Raw genomic sequence first — 21,187 nt, forward strand, 5'->3', positions numbered from 1 at the left:
GTGCTCAGTAAAGAAACCAACCACAGAAGACCACATGTTACATGATGTCATTTGTATGAAATGTTCACAACAGACACATCTATGGAGACAGGAAGTAGGAAAGGGTTTCCAGTCGGAGGGAAACAGGAAGTGACTGCCAGCGGGGCTTCTTTTTGAACTGATAGAAAAATCCTAAAACTGGTTGTGGTGATGGCTGCACAGCTCTGGGAGTATACCAAAAACCACTGAGTTATACAATTTTAATGGGTGGGTTATATGATAAGTCTATTACACCTCAATAAAGCTGTTACTGAAAATTTCAAAAAATTGGACTTTTTCCAAAGTTAACATTTCTGCTCTTCAAAAAAGACACTATTAAGAGAACAAAAAGATAATCCACAGGCAGGAAGACAATCTCTGCAAAGTATATATCTGATAAAGGGCTTGTATACAGAATATATAAAGAACGCTAATAACAACAAACAAAAAAAAGCAAATAATCCCCCAAAATGGAGAAAGATTTGAACAAATACTTCACCAAAGAACACATATAGGTGGCTTGAGTAAGCACATGAAAAGGTACTCAGCATCATTAGCCACTAGGAAAATGCAAATCAAAAACATGAGATACCCATACACGCCTATTAGAATGACTGAAGTGCCTAAAATTAAAACAACACACTGAGTGTTAGCGAGACTGCGGAGGAGCTAGAGCTCTCATATGCTGCTGGTGGGAAGGAAAAGGACGGCAACCGCTTTGGAAACATCTGTCCATTTCTTAGAGAGTTAAATATATACTATCTCATGATTCATCCACTCCAATCCCACATATGCACGGATCCTAGAGAAAAAAAAATCTGTACGTGTACAAAGACTTGAACAAGAATGCTTATAGCAGCTTTATTTGTAGTAACCTAAAACTAGAAACAACTCAAACATCCAACAATAGATGAACAGATAGACAAGTTATGGTTCATCCATTCAATGAAACACTACGCAACAGTAAAAAGGGGAAAGGACTAATGATACATACACATGCATATATGCATCTCAGAAATCATTAATCCAAATGAAATAAGCCAGACCAAAAAACGGTGTATACTACATGATTCCATTTACATAAAACTCTAGAAATCAAGCCACTATATATATATATATATAGAGAGAGAGAGAGAGAGAGAGAGAGGGAGAGAGATTTTAAAAAACAAATTTCTTCTGTATCACACAAGGAACTATATTCAATATCTTGTAATAACCTTTAATGAAAAAAGTATGAAGACAAATATATATATGTATATGCATATATATATGCTGTGCACCAGAAATGAACACAGTGTAATTGACTGTACTTCAAAATAAATAAATTAAATAAAAATAAAAATAAAAATAGACTTATCCTATGATCCAGCAATCCCACTCCTGGGCACATATCTAGAGGGAACTCTAATTTGAAGAGATACATATACCCCAATGTTCACAGCAGCATTATTTACAATAGCCAAGACATGGAAGCAACCTAAGTGTCCACTGACAGATGATTGGATAAAGAAGATGTGGTATATATATTCAATGGAATACTACTCAGCCATAAAAAAGAATAAAATAATGATATCTGCTGCAGTGTGGATATACCTGGAGATTGTCATTCGAAGTAAAGTAAGCCAGAAAGAGAAAGAAAAATACCATATGATATCACTCACATGTGGAGTCTAAGAAAAAAAAAAGACACAGACTAACTTATTTACAAAAAAGAAGAGACTCACAGACATAGAAACCAAACTTACAGTTACCAGGAAGGGGAAGGGGGATGGGGTGGGAAGGGATAAACTGGGAGTTCAAGATTTGCAGATACTTACTACTCTATATAAAATAGATAAATGACACGTTTCTTCTGGATAGCACATGGAACTATATTCAATACCTTGCAATAACCTATACTGAAAAAGAATATGAAAAGGATATATGTATGTATATGCATGACTGAAACATTAAGCTGTACACCAGAAATTGACACAACATTGTAAACTGACTCTACTTTAATAAAAAAAAATTATCTGAGTATAAAAGCATCCAAACCAAAACTCAGTCACAGTTCCTACAAGGAACATCAGCTTGGAAACAGGAAGTGACACAATTGTGGTTGACAATTTTAAAGGAAACTGATGTGGGACAGGCAGCCGCTGTCATGAAACCAGAGCTAGCACAAAACAAGACCAGATCCAAGGCCTACTTAAGAACAGAACCATTTCTAGCAAGTCAACAGGAGTTGTGATGACAGCAGAGGCAGATGCATAGGACAAAAAAAGACATCCCCAAGTCCCAGAGACATCCCAGAGAAGGGAAAGGGTGACAGTGGGTTTAGGAAGAGAGCTCACAAAGCTCCAGGGAGAAGCTGATGAGGACAAGTTAAAGAAGTCACTCTCTCACGGGAAGTCCTGTTCCCAGACCAAGAAGTGGGCTGGTTCTCAGCACAAGATCAACATTTCCCTCAGGGTTATCCAGGAACGGGCATCAGGGAAAGACCTGAAGAGCAACGCAAACTTGGTTCACACGTTTCTGGACCACAGTCTAGGCTATGTTAAAAGTCCTTGATACTCCCAAGCAAATATTATTTATTCCCTTAGGGTTTTTACCTTTCATTAATGTTAACCACTGTTGACTAGCTCCATCTCCACAGCAAGCCTATATGAATATGTTTTTTTCAGAGCTGGAAAACCTGACTTCTGCTCCACCCACAAGCAGTCTTGGAAGCGGTGAAGGTGGGCCGCACGTCCAGCGCCCTGTCGAAGAGGAAGAGCGTGTGCAGAGCAGTAAGCCTCCTGCCTCGGTCTTCTGATGGCTTCGTGGTAACATGGACAAAATCCATGGGCCTCAGGAGTGTGTAATGTAATCTACGCATTTTTTTCAGAAGGAGGTAAATCTGCTACAAGTTGGCAAAAGAAAAACATGTGCTGCCCACAGGGGTCCTAGTGGCATCCGCAATGCTCATCAAGGCGGACACCAGTCCACCTGCTGACGTCTCTACGCCAGACAAGGAAGGTGTAGTCCCCAGGACGCCCCTGCTGCTCAAGGGGTGAGCTGGTGTCTCCTAAGGGAAGACAGTATCGCCGTGTCCAAGTAGTGTCACGACACTATCCATAAATACCTGTACACGCCACACTCCTAAAGAAGGAGGAATTAATGAAGGAGGAAGAGGAAAAGAAATGAATGTCCCTTCATTTTATATTCCTAAGAACTGATTGCCACCCTCAGTAAACTACTCAGAACATAACCAAATCAGATCGTACTTTCGGGTGCGTATTTGATGTGCACCCCATCTTGCCACGAACCTGATCGCAAGAAGCACCAGGTCCCATTTTCATGCCACATCAAGGTGAACTCCCGCTCTGCAATGCGTATTCTTGCGTTCTTTATCTGTACCTAACAGAAGAGAGAATTCTGTGTGAAATAGGATGTGTGCCGGGTAAATTTTGTTTCTAAAATGCAGGAACAAGGCGCTTTACAGTAATCAGACACTGTACGGCACTTTCACAATGCCTTGGAAGGAGCCCAAGAGTGTGGATTCTTAAATAAGTTCCCCCTGGTAAATGGCGCTGCCACCCTCCGCGTGAACAATAAGTCTATTCCCTTGACACCGCCAAGAACTACCCACTAAAATGCATTCTAGGCCGATAAGAAAGAGCGGGAATATGTTCAGGTCTTGGAGCTCTTTTTAACTCTTGCTGGGAAAGTTCTTTTTAGGGACTGTCACTCGGGGCTTTCTCTCTCCCGATGCTTTCTAACTTCTCCTCCACTCCAAACAGGCTCAGTTTAATTGAATAATTAAATTAAATTATTGGTTGGTTTCTCAGGCCAGCCCAGGACTTCCCTGCTTGAGCCTTCATGCTTCCGGACACCGTAAGCCCCGTCACCTGCGACGACACCGCGCTGCTAGCACGCAGGCGCATGGGATACTTCACCCGGCAGTTGTTTCCCTTCTCAACAACATTTCATGATCCGGTCTTGCCTACAGAATTAAAGTTCAAACACGTCTGCCTAATTTTCAAAAGCTTCTCGGACCTCAACTCACTGTAATCAATATAAACAAATGCTAAACTTTGGAATTCAAGTTTTTTTTTTAATTTTATTAAAGTGTAGTTGATTTACAATGTTTCAGGTGTACAGCAAAGTTATACGTATGCATACATATTTTTTTTTTCAGATTCTTTTCCATTATATGTTATTACAAGAATTGAATGTAGTTCCCTATGCTCTACAGTAGGTCCTTGTTGTTTATCTATTTTATATATAGCAGTATGTGTCTGTTAATCCCCAACCCCTGATTTATCCCTCCCGGAATTTCAGTATTTTTCATTTATTTCATTTCCCCCAATTAAATTAAAACTGAACCGACTCCCTGTGTGTGTGAGTGGCAGGAAGGACAATTTCTCCCTCTTAGCTTCTTAGCCTCTCCTTGATCAACCACAAACTCCAGGCTCTTACACAGTCCCAAAAGAGATCCCTTGGACGTCCACCACCGAGTGGGCGGGAGCCCTGGGGTTCCTCAAACCACTGCCACTGGGGCTTCCATATCTCTGCATCCAGACCTGCCATCAAATGTTGTCCTGCCTCTGCCCCAAGCACAGGCTGGCAGGGACTTTCGAAGGTACACACTGCCCCAGGTATGCCTTCACTCCCTCAAAGCCACATCTTGATTCGAAGAGTTTCTTACTCTATTTACCACAGCATCCCGCCCTCTTAGTTGCAAGAATGGTCATTCTCTTCTGAGCCCGGCTGCCCCAAACACACTTTAGGGTCTACCCACTAGGGACCCATAGTCACTGGAGGTCCACTCCAGGATGAACAGCCACCACAACGGTGGAGTCACCCTCCTTCTAAGCCCCCAAACCACCAAAATTCACTATACCCGCTCCTCGCACTGAGCTGCTTGATTGCCTCTGAAGGTGGGGTGTCATGGGGGCAGAGCCCAGAACACAAAATGCCCGTTTCCCCTCTTGGGAGACTATTTGCCAATGAGCTGTGTCACAGAGAAAGAAGAAAGACCCTTGGGTGCTTCTCCTCTCTGACATTGTACAGAAAGTCCTAGCCAGTGCGATAAGGCGAGAAAAAGAAACAAAAGGCATCCAATGTGAAAAGGAAAACATAAAACCGCGTTTACCCACAGAGGTCACAGCCTTCCATGAACAAAATCTCGGTCTCCCAAAAAGAAAACCGCCAGAACTAGTAAGTGAGTTAGCAAAGTCACAAGACACAAGATTAATTATTTAAAAGCAACCGTGTTTCTATCAACTAGCAATAATTAGAAATTGAAATTTAGGATATAGTAATACTTGTAACAATATCAGAAAACATGAAATATTTAGGGATAAATCTAACAAAATATGTGTGATATTTAAGTGCTAAAGTATACAAAATATTGATGAAAGAAATCAAAGGAGATCTAAATAAATGGAGAGACGTGTTCATGGGTTGGAAGGTTCAGAAACAGCAAAGACCTAGAGTAGCCAGTACAATTTTTTACAAAGTAGAACAAAGTTGAAGGACTCATACTACCTAAATTTCAACACTTAACTATAATTCTACGGTATTTAAGACAGTGTGGTATTAATTGTGATATAGATCATCTGAACAGCAACAAAAAGTCCAGAAATAGACCCACACATGTATGATCAAAAATTTATGTTTTTTTAAAGAAAAGGTGCCAATATAATTAAATGGAGAAAAGATAATCCTTTGAACAGATAGTGCAGGGACTATCTGGCCGATTAATATGCAACACAGTGAACCTCAATTCACATATAAACATTAATTCAAAACAGATCACAAACCTAAATGTAAAACCTAAAATTAAAAAATTTCTAGAAGGAAAGAGAGGGGAAAATATTTGTGAGCTTTGGTTAGGTAAAGATTTCTGACATGGGAAATAAAAACTCAAACTATAAAAACTTGATAAATAGGGTATTATCAAAATTAAAAATGTGTCTTCTTCAACAGACACATTAAGAAATTAAAACACAAGCTAGAGACTAGGAAAAAATATGCGCAATATAAATATCTGACAAAACACTTGGATCCAGAATACACAAATATATTCTCAACTCAATAATAGGAAGAAAACAAACAATCCCATTAAAAAGGATATAAGATATGCGAACAGACGCATAAAAAAGGATGATTACATGGATGGCAAATAAGCACATGAAAAATCCTCCAGTCACTAGTCATCAGAGAAATACAACTTATATCACAATAAGATACCACTACACACCTATCAGAAAGGTTAAAATTTTTAAAACCCCATAGCAACTGTTCAAGAGGACTTGAACGAGCTGGAGTGAGTGTTCATGAGCGGCAGGAACGTGTAATGGTACAAACATGTTAGAGAATAGCTCGGCAGTTTCTTAAAATGTTAAGCCTATATACTGACGGTTCAGTCCATACAACTCCACTCTTAGTATTTATCTAAGAGAGATAAACGCATGTATCTATACAGTGTAATACTACTCAGCCCTAAAAAAGAACAAAATCATGCCACTTGTAGCAACATGGATGGACCTGAAGATTATCATACTAAGTGAAATAAGTCAGACAGAAAAAGGCAAATATCATATGATATCACTTACATGTGGAATCTAAAAAAATGAGACAAATGAACCTATTTACAAAATAGAAACAGACTCACAGATATAGAAAACGAACATACGGTTACCAGAGGGGAAAGGGGATGGGGAAAGGATAAATAGGAGTTTGGTATTAGCAAATACAAACTACTATATATAAAATAGATAAACAACAAGGACCTACTGTAGAGCACAGGGAACTACATTCAATGGCTTGTAATAACCTATAATGAAAAAGAATCTGAAAAACAATATGTATATATATATATATATGTTTGTATGACAGAATCACTATGTTGTACACCGGAAACTACCACCACATTGTAAATCACCTACACTGCAATTTAACAAAATGAAAACCAAGATATCAGTAAAATAGTAAAAACCAACCAAACAAAAAGCATATATCCACGTAGTGACCATCCCACAAGTACAAGCAGAAGCACCCGGACGTAGTGTGTAAGACGAGCACAAGAAGACTGTGGAAAGAGGCGAGAAGGCGGCGGGCTGGCCGGGGACCTGCGGCCCGGGGCCGGCGTGGGCATGGCCGTGGGCCCCCTGCGTGTCCCCGGCCGGGGCCCCGCACGCCCCGCCCTGACGCTGCGCGGGCGGCCGGCCGCGGCGCCCCAGGAAACCCCCCAAAACTAACCAGCGGGAGAAGGAACACATAACTGAGTCGCTGTGCTGCGCACCAGAAGCTGACACCGCGCTGTACGTCGGCTATACCGCAAATACAATTTTTAAAACACGAAACACAGACAGACAAAGCACACGGCTCAGCCCAAGCCCGCCCGTGAGATGGAGTTAGGGGGGTTCCGCTCCTGACCGCTCAAGACCCGACCTAGGAGGGCCGACCCCCACTGCCGTCAGAACGGCCAAGCAGAAGCCGGCCCTCCCAGCCGGGGACAGGGCCCCCACCTGCAGGGTCAGTGGGGCCCACGGGGGCACCCCCGCTCAGCAGCAGATGCTCAGTATCAGCGGAGACCTAGTGGGGAAGGTAGACTTACTCCCCACCTGGCACTAAGGTGGGGGTGTTCGCTTTTCTCCCCCCAGAGCGGTATCAGAGAAGGCTACCTGAAACAGAAGGTTTAAGTAAAACCCAGAGTCTCATAATACAGTACGAAAATGTCCAGGTTTCTATTAAAAATCATTCATCATACCAGTAACTAGGAAGGCCTCAAACTGAATGTTGGTTCACAAATTGGCCCCCATACAGAGGGCAAGGAGAGGCCGAGGAAAGAGACAGACCCCTCCAGGTTGACAGATGACAGGTTTAATAAGCAAGGCAACTTACACACAGGGCTTGTCTTGGGACAACCGAGGGAAGAGGACATCTCTGCACCCACTTGCCAGAATCTTAGAAGTTATAGCAACCTTAACCTGCCCAGTCACGTATTCAGTTTAGGTGGTCTCGACAACTCAGTGCTCTCTCTCAAGGCCGCATCCTTGAAAACAGCTCCCACGGGCAGAGCGGACAATCCAAGGACAGGGAGGGGTTGAGGAGCCTCCAATTGCCCTGGTCCAGCTTGAGAGCCACTCACAGCTTACACCCTCCCAATTATCTCCTCCAACACGGAATACGTAAAAACAATCAATAAATGACCAAGATGACAGAGGTAATGGAATTCTCTGGCCAAGATTTTAAAACCACCATGAAACAAATATTTCAATGAGTAATTACAAACATGTTTGAAACAAATGAAAAAAATGCAAAGCCTCAGAAAAGTAGTAAAATGTGCAGCAAAGAAATAGAAAATATAAAGAAGAACCCAAGGGAAATTTTGGATGGAAAATACAAGAACAGAACAGAACAGAACAGAAGAAGGTCAACAGCAGAATGAAAGGGACAGAGGAGTCAGTAACTGGAAAACAGAAACTAATCTGAGCAGCAAAGAGAAAATAGACTAAAAAAACAAAATGAACAGGGAGCTCAGGGACCTGTGGGACCATAACATCATTGCTATCAAATTCATGTAATCAGAGTCCCAGGAAGAGAGAAGACAGGGCTGAAAAATTACTCGAAGAAATGATAACTGAAACTTCCCAAATTTGTCAAGAATGTAAATCTATAGATTAAAGTATCTGGGCAAATCCAAGCAGGATAAACTCAAAGAAAATTCAGTCCAAGAAGTCGATGAAGCAAAGAGCTGGTTCTTTGAAAAGGTGGATAAAATAAACAAACTTCTAGCAGGACTGATGGAGAAAAACAGAAGACAAGGGTCAGCAACACAGCAGTCCCCTCTTATCCGTGGTTTTCCTTTGCACAGTTTCCATGTCATTCTGAGGCGCGTGATGAAACCTCAGGTCATCCTGCTCTATCCTGCCCGGGATCCCCAACCACCACCATCACCTGCTCCTGACGTCCAACCTTCAACATCGTCACTGCTCAGTGAGCCAGCATCACCTGTGGCAGGTGATCCTCCTTACACCCCATCAGAAGGTCAGTGGCAGCCTAAGACCACATCACAATGCCTGCGTCATTTACTTCCCTCCGTCTCATCGCGTAGGCATTTTATCATCTCAGCGTCGTCACAAGAACAAGGGTGAGTACTGTACAATCAGGTATTTTGAGAGAGAATGCAAGACCACATTCACATAACTTATATTACAGTGTATTGTTATAATTGTTCTATTTTATTAGTCATTGTTGTTAATCTTACTGTGCCTAATTTATAAGTTGAACTTTATCTAAGGCGTGTATGTATAGGGGGAAAACAGCATATATAAGGTTCAGTGCTATTCGAAGTTTCAGGCTTCCACTGGGGGCTTTGGAACATATTCCCCACAGACATGGGGGGCCCTGAATCAGAAATGTAACAGAAAACAGCACTGCAGACCCTGCAGGTGCCAAAAGGATAATAAGGGAATACTATGAACAACTCTAAACACACACATTTGACAACTTAAGTTAAACAGACCACTGCGTCGGAAGACACATATCACCACCAACTGTGAAACGGGATTTGAATAGCCCTATAACCACTGAAGGAATTGAATTTATAATTTAAAATTTCCCCTCAAAAAAGAAATGTCCAAGTACATATAGTTTTACTAGAAATTTCTTCCAAAGAATTAAAAAAGAATTAACACGAATTCTACACAATGTCTTTTAGAAAACATAAGAGGTGGGAAGATTTCCCAACTCATTCTGTACCAAAATAAGACAAAACAAAACAAAAATGCCTATTCAAATACTCAAATATGTCTCCTCAAATCTTTTGCCCATTTTTAAACTGGGTTATTTGTCCTTTTATTGTTGAATTGTGAGAGTTCTTTATATATTCTTAAAAGTAGACCCTTACCAGGTGTGTGATTTGCAAATATTTTGTCCCAGCTTATCTTTTCACTTTCTGAATTATGTTTTTAATGCATGGAAGTTTTTAATTTTGATAAAATCCAACTAATCAATTTTTTCTTGTTTCTTATGCTTTTCATGTCATATTTAAGTAACTACTGCCTATTCTAGGGTCTTACAGATTTACCCCTATATTTCCTTCTAAGAGTTTTATAATTTTAGTAATATAAATAAAAATTGAGTTAATTTCTGTCTATGGTGTGAGGTAAGGGGTCATCTTCATTCCTTTGTATATAGAAAACCTCTTGTCCCAGCACCATTTGTTAAAGACACCACTAGTCTTTCTTCACTGAGTGGTCTTGGCACTCCTGTCAAAAATCATTTGGCAATAGATGTAGGGGTTTATTTCGGATTTTTAATTCTATCCCGTTGATCTATATAGGTCCATCCTTATGCCAGTAGCAGACTATAGCCGTGGACAGTTAGCCCTCTGTATCCTTGAATTTTGCACCCAGATTCAACCAATCACAGAACAAAAATACTAACAGGAAAAAAATTCCAGAAAGTCCCAAAAAGCCAAAGTTGAATTTGCCGTGTGCTAGCAACTATTTACATAGCATTTCCATTGCATTAAGTATTATAAGTAATCTAGAGGTGATTTGAAGCCTACAGGAGGATGTGATAATGTTATATGCAAATACTGTGCCATTTGACATAAGGGACTTGAGCATCTACAGATTTTGTTATTCAAGGCCGGTCCTGGCATCAGTTCCCTCCAAATACTGAGAAATGGCTGTACTAAGTTTTGAAGTCAGGAAATGTAATTCCTCCAATTCTGTTACTGTTTTTCAGGATTGTTTTGGCTATTTGGAAACCCTCACATTTCTACATGAGTATTAGGACCAGGTTGTCCATTTCTGTGTAAAAGACAGTTGGAATTCTGAGGGGGATTGCATTGAATCTATAGATCCAGTTTGGGCAATGTTGGATGGAAATGCATAATATAAAAAAAATAGAAATCTTTCCAAAAATAAGGTACAAATATACTGTAATTCCAATTTGAACTCCAATTATTTTTAATGTGGACAAAGCAATGTCCAGTGTCACCCAAACACCGTCTTGAAAAGTACTCATGCAATGGGACTTTGTCTGGTTTTGCTTCTTATGATAAGTGGTGGTGAGATATCTGTTATCTGATGTGTGCTATTTTATTTTGTACTTTTGAACATCTTACCCATTACAGAATAAATAATGTTAAATGAAATACATTTTTAAAAAGAATACAGAGCTTGCAAGGGATGCAATAAAGGAGAGTTAAATTCTGTTTCCCAGCTTGACATCTGGCTTAGAATCAGACTAGAGATCTTCCCTTAACAGAGGGAAAGAGAATTCGAAGGGAACTGGCGGGAAGTGGCAGGGAGAGGGAGCAGCAGGGGCAGCCCAGGGTAAGTTCAGAATCTCCACAGATGGAAGAACTTCCCAGGGACCAAGTAGGCACCACGCAAAGTGACCAGGCCTCTGCCATCTTGTTGGTGCACCACGAAGAAAGCTGCCTTCCAGGTGAGGCTGTGGGTTCGCTGTCCAGCGCAGGGGTTGAAAAGAGAGAGGGTACAGATGGGTCCAGCCACAATCCATCTCCCACTCAGGGATGGAGGCTGCGGGAGGCCCTCAGTGCCTTCCCTGTGGCCCACAAGAGAGCCAGACCCTGTCACATGGGGGCTTTCAAACCAGTAAATGATTTCTGGAGAAGCACCAGAGAGAGACTACGACAGTGGCCAGGTAAGTAAAAAGGCATTGCCTCGCCTTCCTCCGCACTCCACTCCCCCCCCCCCCCCCCCCCCCCCCCCCCCCCCCCGTGCACAGCAGGAGCCGGCCTGCAAGAGGGCTTGTCTGTGAGACAAGCGGGGCCCTCCGCCCGCCCGGGACTGAGAGATAGGGTCCCGCCTACGCCCTCAGGGAGGAGAGTGGAAGGGATAAGATTTGAACTGAGATTGGGGCTTTACAGTGAATTTACTTTTTACCTTCTTCATTTTCCAAATAAATTAAATGAGTTAGATTTTAACAATGAAAAGTAACTAGACAGTAATAAACTCTTCCCAAGAATTCATTAAAGAGCAAGATGGGGAGAATTTAGAGCATCGTGGAAGCCATACTTGGAGAGAAACACAAAACCGTTTTGCACTTACGTCCCAGTGAATTAAGACTGGCCAGCTCCCTGGTCACGACAGGCTCAGGCCACATGGTTAGGTGCAGAAGCTCCCCCCAAACCCCGCAGATATACAAGGTCAGAGGAACACAGATTTCCTCCTAAAACCATCACTCAGCTCAGCGCGGTACAAATATTTCTAATCCTGGCAGTGACTCTGCAGGTGGTTACTATTACCCTCACTTTGTAGTTGAGGAAACAAGACGTTCTGAGTGGCTGGGTGACGGTGGTGTCTCCGGAATGCCAACCCTCCATCTGCCTGGGCCCCACCCACCACAGCAGCAACTTGCCCTAACTCTCTTCAGAGCCCCCGGAAACCCTCTCCACAGTCCCTGGGGCTGGTGCCTCCACTGGGCCCACCTGGGCCTTCACAGATGGACTTTCCATCTGCTGCCTCTCCAGGACTGTTTCCTCCCATGATGCCCACTGATCTTTCTGTTTTCAAATCTCCAATCACTCAAGACCCTGAACCCAGTATGTTCGATGTGATAATGGGGAGGCGGGGAGGGGGATGGGCAGAGGAAACACTTCTCTGGGAACCCCTGAACCAAAAACACAGGCTGGAGCGCAGCCTGCAGGAGGAAGTAGGGCGGGTCAGCCAGAGAGGATGTTGCCCCCAACAGGTCAGACTCGAGGAGGGGCCCTCGGGTGAGAGGGAAGTGAAACGAGGGAGTGCCTGGAAGAGACTGTTGACGCTTTCAACCCGCGCCAAGCGGGATGAGTAATGCTGGAGGCTGGTGGGGCTCACTCTGCACCGCCAGAGCTGGGGGCTCCCGGGCCAGCAGCAGGGCCATGCACCCCACAGAGCCTTGGAGTGGAGTGGCTGGCACCCCAGCCCATGATCCAGCCCAGAGGACAGCTGGGGACAGCCAGGAACTCACTCTCCCCTTCAGATGCTCCCGAGGGGTGTGAGTGATACCGGAAGCAAGGCCCACTTGGGAAGAGGAAGGCCTCCCTTCCTTTGGTCCATGGACGTCTCAGCCATTAGGAACGAACCCTGGAGTGTGGCCTGGTGCTGGCCGCTGGGACGTGTGGCACGTGGCCTCCGGCCCTGGAGGTCCTTGGGCGGCTGCTTTCTCCACAGGGACGCACCTCGCAGGGTCTCCAGAGCGGGTCTTACGGAGACCGGGATATGTCTCTGGAGAAGGAGGGTTCGAGGAGTGTTCATGATTCCATGTCCCCGTGTGAGGACACAGAGTGCCCCTCTTGACACAGGGCATCGTCCTTGTGCCTGTAGGACAAGGAGCCTGGCCAGGGTTGCTCAATATTAGGATAAAAAGATCTCTCTGGAGGTCAAGTGTGGGAAGTCCAGCACCTTCCAGGCTGAGCAGAATCCTAACCAAAGCCTGAGGCTTGGCCTCAGGTATCAATATTGAAGTGACTGGAGAGAAAGATTGGTTTTGTGAATAATGATTTTTAAAGTTTAGCATCTAGAGATCAAGAACAATTGTGTCAAATGGGGAGTTCTCAGCAGCAGGGCATTGCTAGCAACACTTGTCCGTAAACCCGACCACTGATGGCAGAGTTGATTCGAGATGCCCGCTTGCTCAGGCTGCTGCTGTCAGCACAACTTCTCAACTCGACATCTTTCACCCGTAACCTAAAAACGTCCATCTCCAGCTTTCTGGAGGGATGTATAAAACGTCCTTTTGTCACTAGGGCTTCCTGCCACTTCTTCCTCGACGTTCTCCAGTCTGAGGGGGATTGTTCCTGTTCCACCCTCGCTCCATTTTGCATTCCAGTTCCCTGCTCTTTGCCTTCCGTGCTCAATCACCCCCTTCATACCCTGGATAACTTGATTAAATCCACTCCTGCTGGTGGGGCGTCTCATGAAATCTGCAGAGAGGATTCCCGTCCTCCTCCCTCCTCAGCTCCACCCACAGGGTTCCAGTGACCACACAGAGTCCAGCCCAGGTGCCCTGGCCTCCCAGCTCCAGCACCCTGCACCTCCCCCTCCAGAGACCCACCCAGCCACACCTGGCTCGTTATCGGCACCCTGGCCCATCTCGTCTTGGAAGTCCTCTCTGATGTTTTCTGGCTTCTCCCTCTATTGTTTTTCCAAGCCCAACAGCTTTCTCCCGACCTCACTTCTCCATTAAACCCTTGCACCAAAATCTCACCAAAACTCTCTGGCCACCTTGTCTGTCTTCCCTATGGCTTCTCGGAGACTAGCTCTGAAAGAATCCTACCGTCTCATTTCTCAGTTTCTGCACTGGAGCTGCTGAGCACACAGCCCTGAAGGTGGAACCCTGTCTGTGAAATCCAGTCTCCTCTGGGCCTTGACGGTGCCCTGGGGTTCTCTGTCTGGAGCTGTTTTCTCAAGTCCCAGGGCTCCACCCCTCTCTGCAACCCCTACCATCCCTCTCAGGTCACGACTCCATCCTGATTTTACAAAGAAGATGGAAGTAATCGCCCTAGTTTTCTCACCCCCTCACCCCAGTCTCCCCCAGCCTTGACTCAGAAACACCTTCCCACCCACCGCCACCTTCCCCACTTGGCGGTCTCCTCCTCCAAAGCTTTGGGTAAGCACCAGCCCTTCCTTGGGGCCTCCTCCATCCGTAGTGCTCAAGAAACATTAGAAATTATCATTCTTGATCCATGCCCCTTCGCACAGAATCCGTCTGCTTTCTGTCCGAACGATACCTTATTGCACTGACCACACACTAACAATTGTTTATCTATCAGCCTCTCCACAAGCTCCTTGAGAGCAGGGGATGGGCCTTCGTGTATCTTGGGAAACAATATAGCACCTGGCACAGAACAGATGCTCAGTGAACACTTGATGAAATAACACACAAGCAACTGATTTCTCAGGTCGCCCTGCGGTAGTAACAGTTACCTATTTAATGGCCATGATCAGAATCACCTCAAAAGATTTTCAAATTTGAAACCCCCTGGCTGCAGGCCAGACCAATCTGGTCAGAATCTCTTATGGGGACATCAGGCCTCCATCTTCTTTTTAAGAGACCGTACTGGACGGCTTGCTTTGAGAATCACTGGCTTAGGGAAGGTAGTGGGACTCAGAAGATTTAAAAGGTATCGAATTCTGATATGCTGTCCTATAGGAAATGCCTGGCTGTAATCTAGTAAGAAACAAGCAGGTAGAATCGTGAAATATTGAACAATAACGAAGTCGGGTGACAGCAGTGAAAATGCCTGATGGGGTGGGGGGTGACACCAACACCAGGGCTCTGCCAGCTCAAGTCCGTCAGGTTCTCAGCCTCAGAGGCCCAGAGACCCCCGTTCATCTCCCTGGTTCCTCCTCTCGGGAGCTTCACCATTTCCCCATGTTGTCGCTCCTGTGGTTCTAAGTTGAGCACTGACAGGACTCGGGGAAAGCAAGCCAAGCAGGGCCAGTTGGGAGGCCTGCGGGGGCACGGGGGTGGTGCAGAGCTGGGCAGACACAGCCAGCAGCAGCAATGACCCAGAACTCTTCCGAAATGACTCTGTGGTGCCTGTTCTGAATTGGCGTATTTTAGGTCATGAACGGTCCCTAAGAAGTCAGTGTGGATAAGCGATCTAGGGTCTGACTCTTCACGTGTGACCTGTCAAGCCTCCTCTGGGAATTGGTTAGAGACGCAGAATCCTGGCCTTCCTCCGTCAGAATCTGCATTTTACTTGGCCAGATGCATGCACATTCAAGCTGGAGAAGCAGCGCTGCCCTGGCCTGAGACTGGCCGCTGCCAGCAACCTCTTGGGCCACATCTGGGTGCTTCCCTCCGACCACCAGGGGACCCAGAAGTCACACCTCCAGCTCTTTGTCACGAGCGCTGAGCACTGGTGTTTCGGGTGAGAAGAAAGCCAACACTGAGGGCTTTACACAGTAAAAGACTTGCTTTTGCTCACATGACTGAAGAGTCCCGAGGTCTGGCTCGCCCCCCAGGAACCCGGACTCACAGACTCCTGCACCGTCACCTGGAAGTGGGTTCTCTGGTGGCCTAGCCCTACTTCCATGGGGCGCCTCCAGTGTCCCGCCTGCTGAGTAGGGTCCTGGATGCAGAGAAGAGCAGTGGCCGAGATCCCTCCTTACAGCCCGCCGCAGTTCGCAGGGGGCGTGCAGCAGTCAGTTTTACCCAGTTTAGGCAGAAGTGCTGTGCTGAGCTCCCTTCTGGAGCTGATGCTGGGAAAGCCTGGACCTCACCTGGCCCCCAAGACATGGCCCCCGCCCTCCTCCCTGTAGCAGCCTCCACAGGCCTCCTGTCCTCCTCTCAGTAGCAGCCTCCACAGGCCTCCTGTCCTCCTCCCCGTAGCAGCCTCCACAGGCCTCCTGTCCTCCAGTTCTGCAGTGAGGCCTGCCAATGACAGGCAGTATCAGAAAGTCAGGGGGCAACGGGATCTTCCCAAGGACTGACTTTCTGGCCCCATCCTGCTGGGCTGTAACCTCCCAGTCACGGCTGAGGCATGACGCTCAAGCTACCGCCCCGCTCGGAAAGCTTCCAGTCCCTCCACGGAGTCTCCTACAGAAAGGCCTGTCTGCTCCTGACTCTTTCTTCACTAATTATTTTCATTACGCCCCCTGTTTCCTGAGGGGACCCTGACTGACACAGACACAAGTTAATTTTGTGGAAGAATATAAAATATCCATATACAGAGAATTTTTTAAAAACTTCATTTACAAATTTACTGAAGTCAATAACCAAGAACTTTAGAAACAGCGAGTTGAAATACAGGAGCTACACAATAGATGTTGGTTCCGCATTTAAAACCACCTGGGAGGAGGTAACTTTGGAAGAAAAAGGTGCTTTCTACCATGGTTCATGAATTTGCCACTTTATAAAAATAATCCAACTTTAATGTCAGAATAAGATGCATCTACAGAAAGTGAGAAAAGATGTTTAAGCAGGGCACATTTTGCATCACTTCCTTTGAGGGGTAACAATGTTAAACGCTGCCCTTACTGGAATGTTCATTCTGAGAAAAGAAAGTTTCATACATTGTGACATTTGTAGTACACGGTGAACCCACAACGGAACTCCCACACGGAGCCCAGGGGTTCGTGCCAGCACCGCAGCCCAGCTGTATGCGAGTTGACAGGTGGCTGGGTCCGCTGCCCTGGGCCCCGCGGGGCGGCTCTGGGGCGGCTGCGGCGGCGGCACCCAGAGGCCCCCGCGCCGTAGTACCTGTGCAGGGCGCTGGGGGGCGCCAGGAGGCCCGGCATCGCGGGGCGCGGGCTCCAGGCCAAGCTCGAGCTGGGGTGCAGGGGCCTGGCGGCCAGACAGTTCCTGGGCAGTGACGCGGCGAAGAAGGCCAGGTCGGGCCCCATGCCGTCCAGCAGGGACGTGTATGGCGTGGGCAGCGGGTAGCCGTCGAGCGGGGGCGCTCCCAGGCCCTGGCAGTGGGGGGGAACGGGCGGGTCCTGCAGCGGGGAGTCCGGTTGGGGGGCCGTCGCCGGGGTGGTCTTCAGGGACCCATCGTAGCGCCGCCTCCTCCAGGAAGACCGCTCCTCCACCGTTGCCCGCCTCGCTGGGGACCCAGTGGCTCCACAGCCCCCAGAGCGGGGGCATCTCTAGAGCCCGCTGGAGACCCGCAAAGCGGCGCCGCACACACTTCATCATCCAAGGGAAGACAGTGTGGAGGTTAATATTAACCATTTTGCCAGAAGAGGAACACCAGGACTCCGTCAGCCAGAGATTACTGGGGCGATCTCACCGACCAAGACCCAGCCAGCTTCCTGGGACGCCGTCTCGGCCTTGCGATATTAGGGTTCTGGAAGTACCAACGCAGCACCCCGGCAAGCCAACCCCTGCCCCAGTAAGGCAACGTAGGGACGGTGTCCAGGAGCGAGGACCACCAGCGGAGCGGTCTATCACCGCTTGGCCTGGCCGCCTGCACCCCTGAGAGCGGACCCAGAAAGAACCGTGCTTGTAAAGAAAGATCGCGCTTAGGGCGTGCACAGCTCTGCCCTTTCCTTCTCGGGTAAAATGCCCCCCCCCCCCCCACTGGGGCCTCTCTGTTTTAAACGCAGGTACTCCCCGTTCCTGTTCACAAACTCAGTCTTTGCATGAGTGTAAGGGGGGTCTTAGGACTCTAAGTGCACATTAAATGATTATGTCAACAAACTTACACTGGACTGGAGACAGGACAGGTGGGGTCGACCCCACGCAAGAGTGGAGAAGACCACCAGCTGGGTAAACAGAGGTTCAGCTTCTAGGAGCTCAGAACACCAAGTATGTACTGTTAACTGCAAGGCAAGCTGCAGAACAGCAGGGAAAGTGTGCTCCCTCTCGTGGGGACGTGGGGGAGGGGGAGAGAAAACCCTGCATGTCTTTATGAAAATGAACCCAAGGGGAAACAGGACCGCCATGCCATCACTAGTTTTCCCCTGATGTTCTGCTTACATCTTTTATGGGAAAAAAATGGGAAATATTAAAAATTTAATGAAGCTATTTACACAGAAGATAAATGATTTTACATGGGTAAGATGAAAATAAAGCCTGGACATTTTATTCCTTCTTCAAAAAAAAAAAAAAAGCTAACTCTCCCTCAGCTTGGAAAGAATGAAAGCAGAATGAGCTTGAACTTTTCACAACTGCAGGCCACGTCGCCCAGGTTTTCGAACACAAACTTCAGCATCGGAAAAAAAGAGGTCAACACAGCGGACTGTATCGCTGGACATTCTAAAGTTTTGCACATTTTCCGAACGGTGCTGTTAACTGCATTTCCTGCTTCGTTAATGACCAGCAGTTTTATCTGCTGTTAAGTCCCTCAATTTCTTAACCGATAGATAAAGAAGGAATCAGCTCTTTTTAAAACTTGGAAGAAGAGCATTCGAGTTTTCTTTTGTACAGAGCCTTGCCTGATCAGAAGACACCTTTAAAACCTTTCCCAGGAGCGCAGGATTTCTCGTCATCATTTACACCTGGAGATGGTTAACAATTTGGTCTTGAACCTAAATTCATTTCCCGCCCCGAAGACGATTGTTTCCGTAGAAGTAAAACCCCCGCTACAAGCCAGTTCTCGGAGGCAGAGCCACTGACCCACCCACGCGGATGGTCCCGAGCCGGTGTCTCCCCTGCACAAGCCCACTCCTCTCACTCCCTCCGGGGTTCCCGGAGCCTCGCCCGGCGTCCCGCGCAGGTCCTGGTCCTGCGGGCCCGGTGCCCCCGAGAGCCGCCGGCGCTCCGCCTTAGCCACACCTTGAAGACGCCGTGTGGAGGCTTGGCTGGGCCCGCGGCCCCGGCCCGCGCCCCGCTGCTCCTCGCCGCCTCGCCCTTCACCTTCACAGCCCCGAGGGGGCCCAGCCTGGCCGTCACGGCGGGCCGCGCGCCCGGGGGCTGGCTCGGCCTGGCACCGGCGTACCCCGCATCCGGGCTGCTCACCGCGCTCCAGCCCTGCGCGGCGCCCCGCAACCCTCCTCGGGACACGGAGGGGGCGGGAGTGGGGAACAGGAGAGGGAGAGGCCGGGCGGGCAGCTCCCGCCGCCGGCGTCCCGGCGCAGCCAACGCCCCCACTCCCCCGCCCAGTGACACTGCGGGCGCCCCCGGGCCGCGAGGCCTTGTCTGCACAGACGTGACCTTCGAGAACCCCGGCTCGCGCTGCCGGCGGCCCCGGCGCGGCCAGAGCTCAGGCGCCCGGCGCCGCCACGCGCCACCACTCGCCGCGAACGCAGGAAACCACCGGCCGAGCCCCCGTCCCCCCCACTGCTGGGAGGCAGGTCAGCCCCACATGTCACGTTTGGCCCTACTGGGGGCTTCGCGCGGCAGGTCGACTCCTGGACGATACAAAAGGGAAGCCTGTTCTAACCTTCGAGTCGGATTCACTTCAGGCCGCGGGCACCGGGCGCGAAACGCCTCGAAGCGAGCGCGCGACGTCGGGGTCTTTCCGTCCCGGTCACCAAGGTGGCCGTGCTCCCCTCGACCCACACCAAACCTCAGAGCCTTTACCTTTTAAGTTGAAGTCACTGCAGGTCTTGTTAAAATGCTCCCCAGAATTGGCAGCAGCTGGAGTGCGGCTCCCTGCGAGGGGAGCGCCGCGCCCTCGGCTCCCGGCGCCTCCCGCGCCCGAGACGCCCGCGCCGGCGGGACTCGCCGCCGCCTCCCGGGACCGGGGCCCGCGCGCGGCGCAGGGTGGGGTGGGCGTGGAAGCCGACCGCTGAGCTTTGGGTTTTCCCCTTTCCCTGATTTTTTTTTTTTTTCCTGCTTTGTGTAAAGCTTTAAGGACGCTACTTCCCTTTCCCAGCGGGGGTAAGAAGTGACTGAATCTAAAATCACAGCCACGGTGGTAAGCGGCCCCGACTGTCTGGGACTGGTTGAGACGCTGTAAAATGGATGCCTTTCCATTCTAGCACGTGCCTCGCTACTCCATCTGCTCCCTTCCCCCACCACACACGCAGATAACCTGTCCCAAAATGTCCACCTTCGCCAAAGAAGGGAGAGCGGCTGGGAAAGGTGGGGGCGCCAGTATCCCCACTTTTCGCAGTTGGGGGTCAAGACTTCCCGCCTTTGTGATGGAACAAGCAGCAGTGCTTTAGAAGGAAGGCAATGGTCATCAATAAGAGAAATGGAAATAAGGCTGGAACTACGTTCGTTCGGTAGACGGAGGAGCGCAGGGCGTGCTTGGCTATTACAGCAGGAAGTCAAGGCCTAAACCTGATAAATATGGAACTAGCATCGCAGGGATATTAATTAATTAACCACCAGAATAACAGCATTATTAATGTAGGTAAATCCCAACAGATCCAAAAAAACCGGGGGAAGCGGGTAGAAGGATTGACTAATACGTGGAACTGGGGCTCCAGAGGGATGGAGTCTTCCTGTAACTCTTAGTTTCTGTTATAAGCCCATCTGTCATGTGGCCTTTTTTTTTTTTTTATAAGCATGTGCATCACTTTAAATTTTAAATTATTTTTAAATGAATAAATAAAACTATATACTTCCCATACCCACAATCTCTTTACTGAAACTACAAGCTTGAATTTTTATTTTATTTCTCCGTCCTGTAATCTCACTAAGCCCTTTTCAGCTTAGTATTTTTGGTATGTGGGTGTGCACCTACAATCCCAACTACTGTTTTCAAACATCCAAACTGATTTATTAAAACAAGCAGAAGAATCCACGCTGTGAGGAACAACTATAAAACTGTCCCTTG

General features: G+C 47.5%; 1 protein-coding gene across 1 annotated transcript in view; it reads right to left on the reverse strand.

Moving 5' to 3' along the window:
• The window catches only part of RP1 (RP1 axonemal microtubule associated), a 235,699-nt gene extending 215,586 nt beyond the window's left edge, over positions 1–20,113 (reverse strand). The window contains exon 1 of the mRNA XM_032469958.1: positions 19,984–20,113. The gene's annotated coding sequence lies outside the window, so the exon portion shown is untranslated. The remainder of the gene's footprint in view (positions 1–19,983) is intronic.
• Positions 20,114–21,187: the final 1,074 nt, after the last annotated feature.

This window comes from Camelus ferus, chromosome 29 (assembly GCF_009834535.1).
Source record: "Camelus ferus isolate YT-003-E chromosome 29, BCGSAC_Cfer_1.0, whole genome shotgun sequence".
NCBI classification, from domain to species: Eukaryota; Metazoa; Chordata; class Mammalia; order Artiodactyla; family Camelidae; genus Camelus; species Camelus ferus.